The sequence below is a fragment of the Macrobrachium rosenbergii genome, chromosome 25 (genome assembly GCF_040412425.1).
Source record: "Macrobrachium rosenbergii isolate ZJJX-2024 chromosome 25, ASM4041242v1, whole genome shotgun sequence".
In the NCBI taxonomy this organism is placed as follows: domain Eukaryota; kingdom Metazoa; phylum Arthropoda; class Malacostraca; order Decapoda; family Palaemonidae; genus Macrobrachium; species Macrobrachium rosenbergii.
The window spans coordinates 35,698,750-35,719,350 of record NC_089765.1 but is presented as its reverse complement, the minus strand read 5'-3'; the positions used below and the strand labels follow the sequence as shown (position 1 = coordinate 35,719,350).

The 20,601-nt window shown below is 36.6% G+C and overlaps 1 long non-coding RNA gene across 1 annotated transcript in view; it reads right to left on the bottom strand.

The window, feature by feature from the left end:
- LOC136852560 (uncharacterized) overlaps positions 1–20,601 on the bottom strand; it is a 364,973-nt gene that overhangs the window by 80,408 nt on the left and 263,964 nt on the right. The window lies entirely within an intron of this gene.

Sequence of the window (20,601 nt, the reverse complement as noted above, 5' to 3'; positions counted from 1 at the left end):
GCGACCAATATTTCCTTATTCTCTCTTCCTTTCCTTTTCCTCCCGCCTTCCGCCACTTTATGTATTCCCATATTTCATCCGGGTTGGATCTTGTGCCTCTCTCTCTTCTCTCCCTCTCTTTCACTTTTAGATAGTTTCTGTTTTCTATTCTTCGTCCTGCCTTTTCTCTCTCCTGTTGCTTCCAGTCCTCCCTTTGATCCACAAATCTCCCCTAATAAATTTCCTTTCTCAATTCCTTTTATTTTTTAATGTATTACCCATTTTTTTCTAATTTCCTTCAATATTCCGCATTCTTTTGAATTTTGTCTTAGTACTATCATTCATATTGTCTTAGTTCTCCCACATCATTCCTCTTTTAACGAAAAGACTCCGTTTTCCATTCACTACCTTCTAAATCACTTGCCTTTCATGCTTTGGAATTTGAAATTTCAAACTCCATTTTACATTCAGGTTCTTCTCTTAAATCTCGTGCTATTTTTTCCAGAATCAATGTCATTTTTAACTTCGAGGAAACTACGTATTTAAGACATCTTATTATTTTGTTAGTTTTTTATATTTGTAACTCTTACCCATATTTTCACATACTTATTACGAGAGAGCTTTTTCTTTCTTATTCAAACGTCAACACGATTCTGTACAAGTCTAGTTTTTTCACAGTTAACATGACGTCATAAGCATTATACACAGATGCTACATATTATCTATCTGGAATATTCTTGCTGATATTCCCAAAAGCTTTTTCACACAACTGATCTCAACAGTTTTAACCTTTACCTAATCATTCAACATGCTTAAGGGTTCGAGCTTATCACTCCTTCCCATGCAACAAGTTCACAATCACTTGCTGCTCAGACCTTCTCTATTACAGAAATACTTTCTTCTTTTATTTCAGCTTTCAATTTATTTTTACCATTTATTTGTCTACTGGAAAGGGCAGGTCTTATTCGACAGTTAACAAGCAGAGTTTTCAAGTTAATTTCAGCTTTTATAGTCGCTATTTTCTGCGCCTTTTAATCAGTGCTTGAAAGGATATGCCTAGGTCGATGACCACAACAATGTTAGTTCTCTGTTTCAAAGCAATCAACACAGAAAAATACCACAAGACTATAACATGGGTATGGACGTATGCATTATATTAAATACACAACATGCACATTTACATACATACATACACAACACACACACAAACACTATATATATATATATATATATATATACCTGTATATATAAGTATATATATGTGTGTATATATTATATTATATTATATTATATTATATATATACACATATATATAACGAGAGAGAGAGAGAGAGAGAGAGAGAGAGAGAGAGAGAGAGAGAGAGAGAGAGAGGAGCAGTAACTGAACAAGTCTTTGAGCCAGATCGGGAAGCGAGAGAAAGAGAGAGAGTGAGCAATGGGCCCCTCCTTTTAAAGCCATGATCCTCATTCCCCTCGGAGGGGAAGGTCTCCGTTTTCCTCCTAAAAGAAGGTCTATGGAAAATGCCTTCCTCCGTTTTCCCTCCTGTTTCCCCTCCGTCCCTTCAGCAAGTGATGACCAAGTTGGATTTCTTGTCGGAAGTTGATTCCAGAGGAAATGGGGCCATCTTCCAGCTCCATCAGTGGGTCTCCAGGATTGGTTTGGGGGCGAGGGAAGAAAGGAGGGCTGGGAGGGGATGGGAGCAGAAAGGGTGGGAGGGGGGGGGGCGAACCCTGCTGGCACGCCTGTACATCCCCGACGAACCAGCTCCCTTCGACACCGTCACCGCGTTCATTCTCTTGGTCCGGCGTCGACTTTGGTAGACGATGAATGTTAAATGCACACTTACCAAGATTTTAATCAAAATTCCCTTGAAATAAAATATACTATTTAGAGAACATCTGCAAAACTGGACATATCCTGTAACCAATCAGATGAATTCAGCTTTAATCTAAGAATCACGAAACACTCCCCAACCGACACCCGCTTTCGGACGCAGCTCTGGCGCTCAACTGAAAACTGATGAGTCGCTTTCAAGAATTAGGAAATTCATTTAGCCTTCTTCAGGTTTAAATGGTCTCCTTCTGGAGGCTCTCAGGCCATTCTGGAAGGGGTAGGGGTCAAGGCCTTTTGGCGGTTGAGGCAAGGGAGGGAAGGGGTTAGTGGGTGAGGCATTGAAGGATGGGACGGGTGGAGAAATATCTTTTAGGGAATCTGCAATTCAGATCTTCCACACAAGAGAGGTAAGACGACGACCTGAGACCACCGAAGCTTTTAAGGGAAAATAGTCACGAACGGTTATTAAGCTCTGGTGGATACCATTTGGTTGTTTTTTTTTCTTTCCAATTTCAAAAGAGATGTCGGAAGAAAGAGTGATTCACTAAATTTCAAACATACAGTTAATGAAGTGTTTTTCACTGTTATCTTCAAAAAAGAATTAAAAAAATAATTCACCAACTTTCTAATATTAATTAGCTGATATCTACATCTTAAAACTGAATAAGACTATTTAAATGCTGAACTGCATTCCAAAATTAATGCAGTGTTATTCATTCTTGTTTTAAAAAACTATTAAAAGTTGTTAAAGGAGAATGCTAAAAACTCAAGAACCACCAATAGGAAAAAATAAAAAGAGAATTAGAGAAAAAATATAAAAGACAGGTAACGAAGAAAAACTAATAAGATACAAATATAAACATGAATAAGACAAATGGAAAATAAACTATAAAGTGACGCTCGTATCTGCCCGCTCAACAAGAAGAAAGAAAAAATTTGTACCAAGTACGAACTCTGATCATTCTACGATTCTGTCAAGACCAGAATAAAACATTTATGGAATTATGTGGTACTAAAGCTCACATAAGAAGAGGTTACGAGTCTGGGAAGAGCTGAATGCAAAGAATCTGGATTACGAAAAAATTTAAAACAAGTTAAAAATGCGCCTTAGTTTCTTCGGCGCAATCGAGTTTTCTGTACAGCGTATAATGCTGTCGGTAACTCTGAGCCACGGCCCATGAAACTCAGCGGCGGCCCATTAAACTTTCACTCACGGCCCGGTGGTGGCCTCCGTTGCTGTCACCTATAGCGGTGCCAAACGCACGATCGTGGCTAACTTTAACCTTAAATAAAATAAAAACTGAGGCTAGAGGGCTGCAATTTGGTATGTTTGATGACTGGAGGGTGGATGATCAACATACCAATTTGCAGCCCTCTAGTCTCAGTAATTTTTTAAGATCTGAGGGCGGACAGAAAAAGTGCGGACGGACAGACAAATAGCCATCTCGATAGTTTTCTTTCACAGAAAACTAAAACTCTTGTGCAGCGAGCTAACTGAATGAACGATGGTGCCAGAGACTGATACTAAGATCTTGGGTAAGAAATCTAGTAGGTCTCAGGTTTTTTTCCAGTAATGTGAGATACAAATCAGCTGCTGAAAACCAAACAGAGACCAATATCGAAAACAAGGCAGATTAAAAAATTTCACCAGGATATACAGGACTCCAAAGACCTTGGAAGAATTTCTGTGTGCAGGTTTTATTTGTGCAGTTAAGATGACTGATCAGGTTTTTCTCAAAAGTGAATCTCTAGCCAAGAATGACACTTAGCATTTTAAATGATTCACAGATAAACAAAGAGACACTACCACGGATAAATCTGGGTGGGGGAGGAGGAGTTCAATGTCTTAGACCTACAAATAATCTTACTTGCAATTTGAAGGTATAATATTCCTCCCCAATAATTTTACTTTGCACCAACTATAGCTAAATCTCTGTAAAGCGAGCCAGCAACCACAGGCCTATACTTGGCGGATGGTACTGATGCAAGGAAAGGAGCATTATCTGCATAAGCCACAACCTTGTTTTTAAAACCAAATCACACATTGTGAGTATATATTATAAAAATTAATTAGTCAACAACTTTAATCTTAAGAACGTCAAAATTTACATTTCTGTAGCCACTGTAGTGATCATTAGCAACCACTTTTTGCGATCTGTTGGTTAAAAATTCAGTAATGTTATGAGAAATGGTCAACCAACCTATCTACATAGTTTGGATATATGGGCTCCATGATCAACAAGGTCACAAGCGTTGCTAAAGCCAAGACCGATCATTACGAACTTTATGACCAGAATCTAGGGATTCCTGAAGGTTACAGAAATCGGCGGTAATCAGCAGGGATACAGCTATCACTCCCACATTTAGCTAATGGATTAACTACCAATTCTCCGACATGTAGTTCCTCGTTGGATGGGTCGGTAGCGTTCTCGGCTAGCACTCTGCTGAGCCCGTGTTCGATTCTCCGGTCGGCCAATGAAGAATTAGAGGAATTTATTTCTGGTGATAGAAATTCATTTCTCGGCATAATGTGGTTCCGATTCCACAATAAGCTGTAGGTCCCGTTGCTAGGTTGTCAGCTCAGTGGTCTGGTTACACTAGGGTATACTTAACTTTTCTCCGACATGTACATTTAATATCTACAACCCGAAAATGAATGGTATCTTTTTCATGTTTACTGGAAAAGAGATATTTGAAAAAGTAATTCGCTAACTTTGTTAATAGAATGAGTTGATTGCCGCATCTTGAAACGAATGAGGTCTTCATTCCTATTTCAAAGTGAGACCTGAAAGGATAACTAACGAACTTTCGGAACATAATGAGCTAATATCGGCATCCTACAATTCGGGAGGTTCTTTTCATTCTCGTTTCAAAAGCAATTTCCAACAACAAATCGCTAAATCTCTCAAATCGCAAAATCTCTAAGGGAAATGCAGGCATCTGCAATGAAAAATGAAAGAGTATTCACCTGTCTTCTCAGAATGTTTTAAATTACTGATGCCGAGTTCTGAGGTTAATGACCTCAACAACGTGCCTGACATGACCGGCAATCTCAAGGCATTCTTTCACAGTAAAAGATTGGAAATGTTGGGGCTCAGTGGTCTCCCTTGCCAAAGCACCAGGTGATAGTTCAGCCCAACGAAACTGATTCACCCCATTTGTTCTCAATTTCATTCATTCGTGGTGTAATTTCCCATTCGAAAGAAATAACATCTCACGTTCCAAAGCTTCAAAACCTAGTTTACTACTATTACCACTACCATACTACCCATATACAGTAAGAGTAATCAAAGTTCTATTTCATTTATACAGACAAGCAAATGCTCAAAAACACAATTACAGAAAATGACAGAGCAGCATTGCACCATGTCATGGAATATGAAGGTAAATTGTACATTAATCTTTGTGTACTTAACCCCCAGAACGCTATACGCTTTTTATTATAACACTAAAAATGTGAAAATTGTGTTAACTATGTTACGTTTTGAAGACTTGTCACATAAAAACATTTGGTTTTGTTTACTTGGTTCTGCAAAATTTCTGAGACTTGTATGATTAAATCAAGTAAATGAAGTATGTGTGTGTATATTATATATATATATATATATATATATATATATATATATATATATATATATATATATATATATATATATATATATACATACATACATATACTGTATATATATTATATACGTGTAAATATGTATATATATTCACACATATATCAAGAATACATACATAGATACATATAATACGGTGCACAAGCGGTTAAATATACCACAAATTCTAACTGAAAAACCGTAATCGTGTATAAAAGCTAACAAAGATATGAAGTAAATAAATGCATAAATAAAAGGTAAACTCTAATAAAATGAAATGCAAACAAGACCTTCCAAACAGGGCAAACCCTCTTTAAATGAAATGAAAAATGAGGCAAACAAGCGAATGAATATACAATAAACTCTTAAATCACGCATAAAACGAAAGCAAATAAAGAGTTAACGACAGCGAGCACCTCCAACTGACAAAGGACATTCAGACGCCCCCTCCGGCCAAATTACGTCGACGCGAGCGTAACAAATTCGCATCCGAATGCGGCCCCGTCACGAAGGATTGCATTCCGTTTATATCCCGTAATCGGCGATTCATTCCCGCTTAAACAACGCGAATGCCTCATGCCCCGCTCGTTTAATCAAAATAAAAACACTCCGGCAGGGGGAGGCGAACTGAAAGCACGTGCGTGCATGCGCCGGACAATGTGTGTGAACAGGCGCTCTCTCTCTCTCTCTCTCTCTCTTCCGTGCATGATGTGGTATGTCCGTGTTAATGGGTTTTAATACTGCTATTATCACAGATTCCGTACGGCTCGTTGTTGTTTTGTTTTATGCCCCGCGAGGAATTTTTGCCTTTAACTGCTTTGGTAAGGGTCGTGAGGCTTGGCAGGGCTGTGGTTTGATGGGACAGGGGGAGGAGGAGGGAGAGGGTCTGTTTCCGAAATATGGCTGCCAGCATGTTCCTTTGACAATAACGCTCCTGTCCGTATGCTTGCTTATTTAATCAGGTAAAAAAATATAAAATATATATATATATATATATATATATATATATATATATATATATATATATATTATATATATATATATATATATATATATATATATATATATATATATATATATATATATATACTGTAGTCTTATGCTCCAGTCTTATCGGTAGGCTTGAGCAAAATCTTTATTTATCTGCTATAATAAAAAAATATCTTCCTCACCAAAACGTGAAGCCTACGCCTTCTATGCAAAGTTAAAGGCTCGAAAATCACAACCGAAGGTCTCACTCTTTGGTCAGATTTCATGAACAGAAGACGAATTCGTGCATCAGTTTCCTACGCTGATTCTGTAATTTTGTGAAGCTACGACCGAGAGTATAGCTGCTTAAATCTAGGCCATTCGCCATGAATATAAAACTAACTATTGACGGACCATTTTTCATTAATTCTTGGTTGACGATCCACCGGAAGCATTAAAGGTCAAAAAAAAAAAAAAAAAAAAAAAAAAGGGAAGGGAGATGGTTCCACGTCAAAGAACTGGATGAAAAAGAGGATTGCTTGAAGCGGCTAGCTCTTTAATTCGCTATTTTTAAATGACATCAGAGGTCATTTGGGGTTAAGCAAAGCGTGGCGTTCAGCTATCAAGGCTTGTAAGTGCTCGCGGTTTTACAACGGAGTATTGGGTAGGCCACTTTTTTTCACGAAGTCTTTGTAGATTTTATTTGAAATGTCATCGACAGTAAATTTTAGACAAGAGATTCTATTTGCATCTTTCTAGTCGTATCTAAGAGAGATTTGCTTTTGTGAAAAATTTTTTACCAGTATGCTTTTTCTCTTTTACTTTCATTTTACTCACCATCATAACAGTGAGAATATGTAACACTTACTATCAAGTTATATAAAATAAATAGGAAGGCGGACAAAATTTTAAAAATCAATCTAAAATCATTCAAAACTAGTTTATAATTCATTCTCTAGAATGAAAATTTTAGGAAATTTAAAAATAAAATAATAAGAACAGAGACGATAGACAGCCACACGTGTAGAAAGAAGATGATTTCTTACTCATTGAAAGCAAGATAAAATGGATCACCAGCAGCAACTGAAAAGATTAGGTAGTATGGAATAAGAATAAACTGATAAAAGAAAAATAATTTCTATTCTCTCTCTCTCTTTTTTTTTTATCTGGCGGAAATGCCCTTTCAAGTATTTGGCAGCTGGAGGATGATTCCATGACTGGATCACGTTCGAACAGCATCATTATATTTCATATAATTACTTGGTGATCCAAACGAAAGTTTATTTTAAAACCCAACTTTCTCCCTGACGTGTATGTTGTCTGTTAATAATGCTATCGAGTTGTGAGTCTGTTAAAAAATGTGTTGGTAGCACGGCCGCTGAAGTTGTCTTGAAATGTGTTTCGGATACACAGTATTTCATGAAGAAAAGCTTGTTTTGATTTTTCATAAACTGTAAAGCAAGTTGGAACAAATTACACTTAATATGTGAAGCAACACGTAATTATCAACATTTTCTCAAGACTGGATCTTGCTCGAAACGTGAAATTGATGAAAATTACATTTTAATAAACCTTACGGGTACGTATAGTGGGTTAGTTCATCCTATTCCTTTTAGTTAGTGATATTTTACCCTCCCGGACACCGTGATATTTTGCTTTTTGCTCACCTAATACATAAAACTCTGCTTATGGAAGAACTGATTCGATCCAACACTAAGGCGTATATCGGCTATTAACAAAGGAACAAAGCGCTCCTGAAAGCACCGTATCGAAAGATCAAGTTTCTTGCGTTGACTGCAAATGTTTTCCTTCCTCCCTCACCTCTTGTCACCTGATGCACAGAGGCAACGATGTACTACTGCAAGAATTCTGGCGTCATTCAAAATGGTAGAAACATCCGACCTGGAAGACGCTGCAAGCATTCCAGATTCTGCCTTTGTTACAAGCAACTGGAGATGAAAACAGTTTGATCTTCGTATCGGCATTATTTTCTCGTCTTCCCTTAACACTTCTGAGGCTGAAAGAGAGGACTGGCCCACTTGGGGCCTGAAAAATTACGATAATCGGCGTCGTTGCTGCAGCAGTTAAAAACATTCATCATATTGTTTACATTAACAAATTTGATTAAGTCCTTTCTAAAGGCCAAGGATATTACGTTAAAGAAAATTAGCGAGATATTTTAAGGAAAAGCTAAAATCGACGAAATGCTACAACGGCTTTCTGTCTGACACTCCTGTGTCAGACCTTGTGGTCTTTGCATTTGCGCCTCTCGTCCGGTGCTCTGTAGAAACAATATTTCCGAGTACTGGAAAAAACAAAGTTGGCGATAATACAATATAGAATTTAGGCAAAAGGCCAAGCGCAGGGACCTATGAAGTCATTCAGCGCTGAAAGGAAACTGACGGTAAAAAGGTTTGAATAGTGTAACAGGAGGAAAACCTCCGCGTTGTACTATGAATCAGTTGTTAGGAGAGGGTGGAAAGTAAGATGGAAGAAAGAGAATAAGAACGGAAATACAGTAAAAGGAATGACGGGGTTGCAACTAGGGGCCGAAGGGACGCTGCAAAAACCTTTGGTAATGCATACAGTGCACCGCATGAGGTGTAATGACGGCACTACCCTCCTACGGAGGCTTTATTCGAACATCTGCAACAGCATGTTATGATTAAAAGCAATTGCTTTTTGCAGTTCTATTGTAAACTCTTGTTACCTGTAATTTTACTGACTACCTACGAAAGGTTTCTTAAAAAATGAACCATCAAGTAATTTTTAATGTTTTTGTTCTCGTGTTCACAGATCGACTTGTTGATTTATTGGTCTTAAGTGCTATGCTGAAATATTCAAAATTAACAAAATTATCTGCAATATAGTTTTGCTAATTGAGGACACGTTACTGTTACTATATTTTGAAGGCTGAGTGCATGCTTGCATGCATCCCACTTGTTAACAGCCATGAGTCTAGGCAGTTTGTTCTCTTTATTAGCAACGGCAAAATTAACGACTCCACCAAACACCAAGACTTTAATCTATTTCTGAATTTATGTGTGTAATTCTCGCCGTATCTCGCCTTTTGGATATACTTCTTGATCCCTATGATTTTTCAACAATACTTACAGATATAGACACAACCTCGTTTCCCCGTTTGGCGAAACTTCTCTCCAAGAACCTCTGATACTTTCCTTGACAAGTACCGAGGCTCAAGGTAAGTGTGTGTAAACTTCCTTGACCAACTAGAGCAGCCAGTCTTCTAAAAGATTTCAAGACTGACCACGAAAATCTACAACGCTGGGAGGAAATAATTACATTACAACAACTAACCACTTTCGCGCCCCCTCCTGTCCCCAAAAGAACGACCAAAAACTTCCGAGCTCTATTTATCCTTCTGCCATACCGCCCTACACCCCAACCTCTACACACCCCGTCCCCAGTAATGCATTCTGTAATGAAGCGTAATTGGAGGCCTGCCAGGTCGTTCAGAGATGAGGTTTAATAAGGAAGACGACAAAAAGTGGGGACGGAAAATACACACAAACGCACGCACGCACGCATAAAGAAAGCAGTACTCTAAATCAACAACTTGTGACGAATGTTTTGTGTACACAGACATAGACCGAGGTTTACGTTGGAGCCCAATGGCCGAGCGAAGCACGGAAAGGGCCTCCGCTCACGCATATGCACTTGTGGAAAACGGGGAACAAACTCATCCTCCTCCCATAGTATAAATATAACTCCAAGTAGGCACTTAGAAAGGGGTGTGTTTATACTCAAACGCACGCCCCCTTGCATGGTTTTATATATATATATATATATATATATATATATATATATATATATATATATATATATATATATATATATATATATATATATATATATATATATATATATATATATATATATATATATATATATATATATATGTGTGTGTGTGTGTGTGTGTGTGTGTAATAATAACATATGGAGCTTGTAAAAAATAAAACAACTCAAAGACAACATATTGTCTATATACATGTATACTGTATATATTATATTGTTTATGCATGTATGTATGTATGTATGTATATATATACATATATATACATATTTATAATTTGTTTTTTTTAAGACTGTAGGGTAATAAAAGAAAAGAGGGACTACTTTCCTACTTCGGTTTTTAAAATAACTAATACTTAGATGAGTTTAGTATTTGCTTTCAAAATTTTTACATAAAGCAATTTCAGGCAAGGTCAACTCTAAGTGGCTTTTTTTTTTTTAACTAACAATTATAGGTATAGCTCTCTTGTTATTTTTGTAGCTTTGTGTTATTTTATATCTTTCCGTTCAACAGCTTCTGTGGGGAAACTGTGTACCTTCATTCAATTCACCTTCAAAATTTGCCACTTTCTTATTCCTTCCCTAAGCTAGCTTGTCTTTACTTGGATTGTTTCATAATTATGGTTATTTCTGAACAACAGGTAACCTTAAAATGTTTTCCTGTCAAGAGATAATATTAGCAGTACATGACTTATTTACTAACTCTTCCTTACACGACTACGCGAAAGTAACTGGGGAATCAAACACTTGTCCCTGGTGTTTCTAAGGCTCTTGACAGACCCTTCCACAAGGCACTGGTAACCAAATCTTAGGGATACGACCACAAGCGGATCCAGGGGGGTGGCACCTGGGCACGTGCCCCCCCCCCGTGAAAAATAATAACAAAATAATATTGAAGATTTAGATAATAACATAAATGAGAAATATATAAATATATATATAGGCCCTATATATATATTATATATATACATATATATATATATATATATATATATATATATATATATATATATATATATATATATATATATATATATATATATATATATATATATATATATATATATATATATATATATATTATATGTTACAGGAACAGAATCAACACTTTTTGAAAGTGTACGTAGCGTAATCCTAACGATCTTCTTCAGGAAAAAGACGTATGAAGATTCGACCCATGATAACACACATTTTTTTCCTCCTCTCAACTCTCTCTCTCTCTCTCCGTGTATCGACTCTCTCTCTCTCTCTCTCTCTCATCGTTTTCCGAAGCTCATCCACCCGACCTCACTCATTCTCTCAAAGCAATCAAATGGACTATTTAAAGAAACACAATAGTTTCTTACAAAAATAGGTTTATTATTCGAATAACCCAACAAGAAATGAATAAAACAAAGCAAAGATTAAAATGCATAATAAATGAATTATCAAGTCAGATAACTAAACTCTAAACTGCAAAACACTTCTGATTAAAGAAGTCTCATTATGGCTAATAGCCTGGAAATCCCCAAAATCACACATACTCCCCAAATCAATAACTAAAGTCATGTAAAAAAAAAAACAGTCTACCACATAAAGAGATTGACATTGCAAATGACTTGCATGTCCTTTTTCTCAAACTCCCAAGTCCACAGACATCTGTCGAAAGAATTAAACATGATAGAAAACTCCCAAAAATATATGAAATGCAAAACACAATAATGGAAAGTGTAAAATGCATAGCCAAGATATGGCAAACGTAACATAACAAAATAATAATATAAAAGAGGTATGAATATTCATATTAAATCTCCCACACCAGTTCAAAAGTTCATAATGATTAGAAAATCATGGTAAAAATCACAAGTTCAATTTCCTCCCATAAAAACAGAGATTTGAAACTCTACCTTATCTGCCGATTTTCAAAGCCTGGATCCACTCCAAAGCTACGACTGGACAATTGCAGTTCTGTCACGTTAATGAACGATCAAACTCACTTTTAGGGCAGATTTTGGCATAATCTAGATCAAAGTAACGCACGTACTCACGAATATACATAACGCTTGGAAGATCACCTGACCCCAATATTGCTGAGGAATCAAACTATTTGCTGAATACAAAGATTTTGCAACTGACGGCTCGGTCAGTACCATCTCGCTCCAAAAATTCTTTCATCACATCTTAAAGCATTGAAGCTATGAAATGCATATATGTGTCCTTTAAAAATATAAATATATATATATATATATATATATATATATATATATATATATATATATATATATATATATATATATATATATATATATGTATATGAAAATGGTGGCTCCGCCTAGAAATTTGTCTGGATCTGCTAGTGGATACGACCACTCTACGGTGGTTTTCGCTTTCCAGATGACTTACATCCATCGGATTGGACTTTATTAACGGTTTACGCTAACAAGCCAAGCACTAGGCAGGCAGCAAGGCAATTCAGCACAAACCGGTTAGCATTTTAAAAACAAACAGGATATACAAAATTGCTACATTCCACTAGCAGTTCATCCATCGACCTACCACGCTACAAATTTGCACATTTTTTACAAAACGAAATTGTTCATTCCAGTACAATGTAGAGCAGTGTAATATTTGTCCAGAAGAAAACAAAAATATACCTCACTAGGGCTGGGGTTTGCCTGACTTACTCTGCCACAGCAAATTACCTTTGTTACTGATGAGGACTCAAGCTCTGTTTCGAACTTTTAATAATTAATAAAATGTATGGCGCGTTACTGCCACAAGAAGTCACTGGCACATCCATACTTTAATTGCTGTCCACAATATCAGCCACTTTATATACCCATACAGAAGGCTCATTTGCAACCTTTCGAATTCACATAAGACACACTATGCTATTTATTTCCGTCTTGTGCAATCTCGCATGCCTGAATATTAGGTCTCTCTTTCCAATACCCCTTTCAAAACTTCAGAGGTCCTCCTTTCCTCTTTTCTCCTAACTGCTATTCATAAACTCTTCTCAACAACATATTGTCTACTTCTTTTACCAAAATGATCAAATCACTGCAAAACACACATATCCATGCTTTTACTCAGGATAATATTATTACCATTTATTTTTAGCACTGAATTTCTCGCCTTTTCAGTCCTCCTCATTCCTCACAAATTACACAAACAATTACTGGTAACAGGTTCAACCTATTCTCTTCCAAATCTTGTGCATACTTCCTGTCACCTTCTGGGCTTGACCAGTTCAGTGACTTTTTCTCTTATCCTACTACTATACATTACATTAACTCGTGAATGCCAATCACTGCACACATTCATGGTTTCTTCTTACCCTTAAAAACTTACTCACCTTTACATATAACTTTCTTGTTTTACAAATATTTGCAAATCTGTTCATATCTCTCTTCGGTCTTTTAATTATCCCTAATCAATGCATCAGCCACTCCCAGTCTACTTGCGACCTATTATTTTATTCCACAAATTTCCACATCAATATCCTTCCTTATATCTGTTTATTGCATCGCCCATTCCGAGTAGTGTAGATATGAAAGGCTAGTGACAAAAGGTTTGATAGAGGAAGAACAGTGTAGGTCTAGAATAAAATAAAGGCTTGTAGATAAACTATTTTCTTTTCTATGATTCTGTGTGAGAAATTTGACAGAAATATTAAAATTATGTGTGGCGTTCAGGGATCTGTGTACAACTTATGACAGATAATCTTTTAATTGAGGAGGGTGTCCAGGATACATGGCGTAGAAAATAATTTGTTGCAAGCGATTAAAACCCTTCATGACGCAAGTGTTAGAAAATGTAAGCTCTGAGACCATTGCGTGATATGTCTCCCTATGTATTATACATACATATATATATATATATATATATATATATATATATATATATATATATATATATATATATATATATATATATATATATATATATATATATATATATATATATATATATAATATATGTGTGTGTGTGTGTGTGTGTGTGTGTGTGTGTGTGTGTGTGTATCACACATTTCAATTTCAACATGAAGCCCTTTTCTGTAGCAGGGGATGGATTCTCAGTAAAGATAACATAACAGTCACGGCCCACATTCGTAGTTCAACTGCTGAATCGTGGGAGAACAACTGCATTCAACTGAAGGTTTATGAGCAGTCCCTGACACACATTGTTCGTATATTCTCTATCTTGTATGCACTTGTGCTACCTGGATATTAACCTGGATATTAAAGCCCTTTCTTTCCGATACCTTTCCAGCACTGTCTGATCCATCTTTTTACCTATGCTAACCTTTTTACCACTGCTTCTACATGTATCAACATTTCTCACCCTTTCGGTTCATCTCATGCCATATGCACTATACAAACAGTTCATCTCATCAGGTTCAACCTTTTTTTCCCTATTCATGTTCAACTGCACTTCCATAAACGGGAGTTGGCTAAGCAATCCTTTCTTACAATCCAGCTTTGGTAGCAGATACATTCCTAATTTCTTCCCTGTTTATTGCATACCCCCTCCTACTTTCCTTCTTTCACCTACTGTGACTCATTTTAACAGCTACTTCCAATATTCCACCATCCATATAAACATTCGTTTCTCCATCTTCCTAGTTTTCACTTAACCTCATAACCACACTCAAATTTTCTTACAACTTTTTCCTTTTGCAAACAATGTCAAACTCTTCCACTGGTTTCGGCAGTTTTTCTTCACCATCCCAGATCAGTACTGTTTCATCTGCAAACTTCAACCAGCAAACTCTCAATTCGTAGCTAATTTTTTTTTTATCTCACTACTCTACGTCTATGCACAATGCCCATTCTCTGACTTCTCACACAGCTCCGTCCACAAAGATATTTGGCAGCTTCGGAGGCATCACAGATATTTGCATCATCACCATTTTTACACCAAACCCTCTACATACTCTGACACACTTTGCTACCATAATAGAAACTATCACACCATTTTTACACCAAACCCTCTACATATTCTGACACACTTTGCTACCATCATAGAAACTATCACTTCTTTCTTTTCTATGTCCAAGCGAGCCGCAAACAGTTTTTCCCTTTACTCTCAAACTTAGGTATTTCATAACGAAAACTGATCCACAGCCTTGTCTTCGTCTGCATCCATATTATTCTTCCACTGTCTCATCCTTTCGTCATACGCCTTTCATTCTTAATCAAAATCTTACCATACGCCATCCAATAACCACCCGGTATTACAGTCTTTTCATTCACCTTTACTTTTATATAGTGTTACAGTTATTTTCCCTCACCCATTTTCCCAGCTTTCTCTTTGTAATCCTATTAACTCCTAGTAACTTTCCATCCTTCATTCTCTTAATTTTCCTCTTTACACCCTGAACAGTGATTTCCATAAGCATTATCAAAGTTACACTTCATCATGCCACCTTGGTGTTATTCATCCCTGATCCTTTTCTATCCTCCGACTCAGTCCTTATAACACTCACTCAATCGACAGTGGAGTACATTACCCTAAGGCAGTATCTCTTCATTTGCATCATGTACTCTGAGATGCATTTGTTCATTAACCTTTATCTTTCCATTTACTTTTGTGTATCACATATTTTCCTTAAGATTTTGCCCTCTTCTCCTGCTCTTTGTATTACTTGCCTTCTTTATTCTCATTTTTCTTTTTGACTAGTCTCCATCTTGCTGTATACCTGGACTTGATTGTCTCCTCTGTCCTGTAATTGCATTTCTAACAATGTCTTTAGGTGGAAATAGGCAAAGAAACCACATTCCAGTTGGTAATGGGATAAAAGGTCCCATTAGTGAAATCTGTGTTTCTATTTTCTGTCTGTTATACGAAAGTGTGTATAAAAGTGAAAAAAATTTACCTAACGGACCTTTTTTTTCCTAATATCCCTTTTTCATTTATTAAACTATTCCTATCTTAATCCCATCATTTTTTATAGTCCCTCTTCACACCCTCCTATAATCACAAACACTTCCCAGTAACCCCATCTTGGAGTTTTATGAACTCGGCTACTACTTGCACTTCCGTGTCTTTACCCTTAGCCTATTTATCCATTTTCTCCTTATATGCTCTTGTCACTTCCTACTTTAATATTTAATCTCACTCGTTTGATTACATTTACAGGTATACTTCCATTCCTTTAATTTAAGCTTATAATTATCATAACGTTCTCTTCAACCAAACAATGATCAGATAGATCTCCAGCCACTTCTGTTGTTATCGTTGCGTCCTTCAACTTCCTTTTCCTTCTACTCTTAAATAACGCATAATCCAGCGAACACATTTCCTGATCATTTTCTCTTTCGAAATTCTACTTATAAATATTCTTCTTTTCAAACCAAGCATTTCCATCAATCAATACCCTTTCCAAACACATTTGCATAACATATGACAAAAAGCAATGCTAATAATTCCAAATCAAAATCCATTACAGAAACAATTACTGACAACAAAACGGCTCCTTCATTGCAGTTTCATAGCCGGATAATTATATGCATCAGTACACATTGACAATCAAGGGTCATTAAATCGAATTACCTAAGCATAAACCAAAACAACAAACATGCACACATACCCTAATGGCATATGTACACATGACAGCACGGCACAAACAAGTACCGTCAAACACGAAGTCACCGTCGTCCACGACCCGCCACAAATGACTGCACAGCGCACGGGTCAAAATCATTACTATCAAATACCTCGGCAAATTACATCCCCAGTTTGCTTAACGTATAACTGACGCATGATTAACATATAATAAATATAATAAACCCAATTCATACATGGCCAAAGTACGGAAAGTACGACGCAGTGGACGTTTTCATAATAAAAAACGTGACTCATTATAAAGCCATTCTATTTTATTAATTGACAGAAATGCAAAAGGCGTATTTATATTAGCTACGGACTGTGAACTGTTTCTGGAATCGCTTAATGAAGGCTGTTTTATCGCTGTAATTATCTCTCTCGCAGAAGGCGCAGGACACGAAGTTCGGGAGTATCCCAGTCCCAAGTTCGTGAGCATTTGAGCCCGCTAATGATGTGAATTTTAATGTGAAATTGACAATTTTGAGTCCGAAACTGGCAAACATTCTGGTCTTAAGTAGGCAAGTATTCTAGTCCAAAGCTCTAAAGTGTTTGTAGTCTGACCTTAATCAAGATTCTTATCAGAACTTTTGTCTCGATGCCCAGATGTGTTTCTGACAGAAGCCTGAGAGTTACTTTTTCCAATTTAAAGAGGATTTTAGGCCGAAGTTGGAAGTACTTTGATCCAATGTTGGTTCATATTTTCATGCCTCAAGTTGGCGAGTATTTTCAGTTAGATATTAGCTGGGATTTTCTCAGAAGCTCATGAGCACTCTGAGTTTGAAGTTTATGGATATTGTAATGTTTTTTTTTTTTTTTTTTTTTTTTTTTTATTTTAGACTTGAGTTGGAGAATAGTTTAGCCTGTGGTTCGCGAGTATTCTAGTTCAAGAACTCTGGGTTATTTACCTGATGTAAGCGGTCAAGCGTTTGGTGGGTATTTTCAAAAAGGTCACATTGTGGACTTGTCCTGCAGCAGGTCTTAGATGCTGCCAGCACTGGGTAAGGTCACGTGATAGACAGAAGCCAGAAGCATTTGACAGTCATTTACTTATTCCGTCTATTATCAATGATAACTAGAAAAGGCAAGTTTCACTCTACAAATAAATAAACAACTAGACTTCATCTCTGTCTCCCGAGTCGTTTAACCTCTGAAGAAATTGAGGTTCCTTTGCAGAACGTCAGCATTTGCAGAGTGGTCAGCATCAAAGGTCTTTCATTCCCTTTGCTGCAAAAGCGTTCAAGTTTTCCTGGTGATGTTTGTAAGTTTACGATAATTTAAAAGAAATGTTACAGACAGCCATATACACCACTGACTTGCTTGTTCTGACTTACATGACTGCCTATGAAGTGCATTTAAGCCTGTTTATTGATTTAAGTTTTCCCCTCGTTATTCCATTTGTTATTGTTATCGCTGTTTCTTTTTTATTTTTTACCTAAATGACCATATCATTTTGGGGCAATTTTTTATGCAACTTAAAGGCCTTTGAAGCTCGTTCCACACGGTCGCTCACAAATTTTTAACAGGAACAACAGCATTAATAATAACTTCACCTTCCCAGAAATGTTCCGATTGCCTGAAAGGTTGAGTCTTAGTATAGCATGGGAAAACATGGTCCAGTCAGCTTTCACGTTCTGTTGGTAACCTTTTTGGAGCATTTGTAGTTTCATATCACATCATGCCCAAAACAGGGCAGGTATAGAGGCCTAAAGAAATATTGTAGTTCCGTGTTCCTGATTGGGGCTGTTAGATAAGGATAACCAGTGCTCCTAAAAGTGAAAGCATTAGTGGTTTTTATGAATGCTTTTTATGAAATTTAGTCTGTCCAGCCATTTAGCACTTGAGACAGAGAAACGAGGGAGTTGGAGCGGTTGGACAGCAAGATAAAGTTATCCAGGAAATAAAGGAGATGAAATACAAGAATCTAAAGGTGGAACTGGGAGAGAACCCTACAGTTACACTAAGAGGTAACTGTTAGAGAGGTTGAACAGCAAGACTGACGAAGAAAGGCATGGAGGTAAAGTAAACTGGCTGATTAAAGAGTGGATGCTGGAATCCGAACCACATTATAGCGAGGGGTCGAAGAGACGCTGCAAACACCCTATTGTAATGCCTACTGTACCACGTAAGGTGTACTGATGGCATTACCATCCTAAGGGGGAAGGTATCATTAGTACCCGTTCTACGACAACAAGATCAACAATGAAAGATGGCTATAATGGGGCAATTCCAGCGTCACAAGTGAACATCTCCATCAGGAGATGAGGAAAAAACAGCAGCAGCTAAATGATCTCAGCGTTAATACTCACGATCTAATTATATTCATCAGCTCAAAAAAAGCCCTGTCTGAATCAGCCTGCGACTCAATTACTAGTGTGTCATTCCGTTACCCAATGCCTCTGGAATATCTATAATTTATCTTCACACAGCAGCACCAGCAACGAAGTTACAATCATGCATGACCCAGAAAATTCCCAGAAATGCTTCTAAATGAGGCGTTGGTTGGTGTGCTTTAATGCTTCAGGTGCTGTCCCTTCCATAATGAGAAAGCAAACATACATGCAATTATCTACAATATTTCCTCGTGAGTGCGTTAATGATACGAACCGGACATCATTAGGACATACTTTATATATATATATATATATATATATATATATATATATATATATACACACATTCACATATACTGTATGTATATGGAAATAGAATTATATGTGTATATGTATGTCTGTCTGTATGTATGTATGTATATATACATACACACATATATATGTATAATATATGTGTATGTATATATGTATGTATGTATGTATATCCCAGTTTATAATGTAGTTGCGCTGCTTACATATGTAGAAATCATGCCTGCATTTAATGGTTATTTTATGTATCTTCATTACTGTGTTGCTTTGATCTGTACTCAAACACATTTTCCTGTTTTTCTTTTTCATAAATAGACCTTCTGGTCTATGGAAGCTTGCTTCGTGAGTCAACACGATTTTTAGATAATAATAATAATAATAATAATAATAATAATAATAATAATAATAATAATAATAATAAATAATAATAATAATAATGAGATCCAAGTGCACTTTAGGAGCAAGCAATAAAACACAAAAGGGACGACAGTCTGGGAGAAGGAAATTGCATTAAAGGAACAGCCAATAAAGCATGAAAATGAAAGCAAGGGAGTGCAGAAGTACGAGGAAACTGTACTAGCAAAATAGCATGAACATTAAAGTGAGGAAAGTGAAAATGAGGAGGAAGTGCATACAAATAAAAGTGACATAAGTGCAGGAGGAGGAAGTTGCACTAAAAAAGAAAGCCATAAAATTTAAATAAAAGTGTCAAAGCAGTAGCGGGAGGAAACTGGACTCAGTAATCAAGCAAATCAAACCTGAAAATAAAGGTTATGATTGTAGAAGGAGCAGAAAATGACGCCAAATGAGCATGCAACGTAGCATAATAATATGACGAATGAAAGTGTAGATGAAAGAGCTATGAGGCATTAAAAATAACAGCAATGAAAGGGTGGATGGAGGACTTGATTACACAAAATGATCATGCACCAAAGCATGAAGAAACTGTTATGAAAGTGCAGCAGGACGAGGAAATTATGTTATAATTATGCAATAAAGCATGAAAATAAAAATGATAAAAGTGCAGATGGAGCACCAACGTACGCTAAATGAGCAAGTAATAATGATTTAAAATAAAAACGAATGAAGTGTGGAAGGACGACTACATTGCGTTAAATGAGGAGTAATATAGTATGAAAATAAAAGTAAGGAAGTGCAAAAGAAGGAAGGAATTGCA